The sequence below is a fragment of the Engraulis encrasicolus genome, chromosome 1, assembly GCF_034702125.1.
Source record: "Engraulis encrasicolus isolate BLACKSEA-1 chromosome 1, IST_EnEncr_1.0, whole genome shotgun sequence".
NCBI lineage: Eukaryota > Metazoa > Chordata > Actinopteri > Clupeiformes > Engraulidae > Engraulis > Engraulis encrasicolus.
In genome coordinates this window covers 42,922,226-42,924,122 of record NC_085857.1, presented here as the reverse complement: position 1 = coordinate 42,924,122, position 1,897 = coordinate 42,922,226, and the positions used below count along the sequence as shown (strand labels likewise).

At 35.5% G+C, this 1,897-nt stretch overlaps 1 protein-coding gene across 2 annotated transcripts in view; it reads right to left on the bottom strand.

Annotated features, from left to right (window-relative positions):
- Positions 1–1,787: 1,787 nt before the first annotated feature.
- aftpha (aftiphilin a) overlaps positions 1,788–1,897 on the bottom strand; it is a 22,962-nt gene continuing 22,852 nt past the window's right edge. For both annotated transcript variants that reach the window (XM_063202788.1, XM_063202798.1), the window contains exon 10: positions 1,788–1,897. This exon is cut by the window's right edge. The gene's annotated coding sequence lies outside the window, so the exon portion shown is untranslated.

Below are 1,897 nucleotides of genomic sequence, written 5' to 3'. Positions count from 1 at the left end.
TCTGATGAAGAACGGGAAATGGCCCTCACAAGGGTTCATTCTTCATCGACATGTTCCAGACATGCCCTGATACAGTTTTAAGTTTTACATTGATTGCATTTCTCTACAGCTAAGATAGCAAGAATATTCCCTAATAAAAGCCCCACATGTGATAAATGCAAACAAACGACAGCAACATTGTACCATATTATGTTCTGGTCTTGTCCAAATGGTTCTGATATTCAGCCTTCTCCTTTAATTGCAATTCTTGGCATTATCCCGGAATCTGACCAAGGTATTTTCCCAGCCTACCTGCAGAGGGCGTTTGCCTTCTCCTCTTTGCTGGCTAGAAGGCTCATCCTTTTCAAGTGGAAAGACACAACTCCTCCAATACACGACCACTGGATAAGGGACATGATACAGAGCCTCAAACTGGATAAAATAAGTGGTACGCTAAATGGCTCCCTCAAGCCATTCCAGAAAATGTGGGACCCTTTCATAAGACACGTGGACTCTTTGAAATAACCTTGATCTATCCTGTCCTATGTATGTAGGCCTACAGTGAATGCACCTTTACTTTTTTAAATTTTTATTTTATTTTTATTTTTTTGTTTTGTTTTGTTTGTCTTTTGTTTCTGTTCTTGCGTCTTTGTCTCCAGTCTCTGTTGTATTATTGAGAAAATATTAATAAATAAACAAAAAAAAACAAAAAAAATAAATAAATAAAAATAACAAGCCTACTCCAAATATTTTCCCAAAAGGTACCGCTGTTTGCTAGTTGTCTGCTGATGTTGCATAACCTTTTGGATGTTTTTGGGAACAAATAAAAATGTTTTGTATGTAAACAAACAGCTGCCCCCATTACAATGACCAGGATCTCAGAAAAGAAAGAAAAAGAAAAAAACTCAGGTACTGACAAGTCCAGGGTAGTGTGTGAGCATTACAACTGCATGTTGAAATTGACTGAAGTTATCCTTTAAGACTGATATGTAAACATCTAAAAAAAATAGACATGTAGGCCCTAGACACTTTAAGGAAGAAATGTGTATATTATTACATGCTTCGACAGTGACATACATTTTTTTTCTTTCTAAAATATATATTTCATATACTAGCAAATGTATTTCATTATTTTTAAGAGCATCTGGTGAATGAGTTTTGAACATTTCAATTTTGCGTTTTCCGCCTTTTTGTTTCTGTCGGTTACACTCCTAGAACTCGAAACTAGATCATGCTCTGCCAAGCAAGTATTTTTCCACTGAACACAACCATCAAGTTTAATGAATACAATCTGTCCTCACAGCAACTTTAGATTTAGATATCTTAGAAAACAGTCAATTTACAGGAAAAGGTACGCTTTGTGTCTGAAGAAAAAAGTAAATTAGTGATGATTCAAGATGCATGGTACTTCAACAAGCAAGAAGTAGATAAGAGGGGAGAGGACAGATAGAAAATGGAGAGTGGCTACATAAATATTTCTCAATTTCATGTGTGCCCTTTATCACTCTTCTTTGTCTCTTTATCTATGTCTCTGGCTTCTTTAGTCAGATAGTACTGTAGGCAGACATAACAGACAGGAATCTACATGTGGATCTACATCTACACCTGTGTTACATGCGTCTTGAAATGTCCATGTCCATGTGGGCATTATGTGTATTTATGTAAGCTACTTGACACCTTTATTTCCCCCCGGGATCAATAAAGTTACTCTACTCTACTACTCTACATTACTTCTCACATTTTAATGTTAAAGTGTATGCATTACTTTGATCTACTCTGAATTGAAAGAAAATGTATTTTAAAAGAAAAAGGCAAGCCAATGTTATACTCTTAAATTACATATTTTTATTTGTTGTGTACACTAAAAGTAAATTTACACACTTATAATCTGAAAAGAACCCTGGCATGCACACCCATC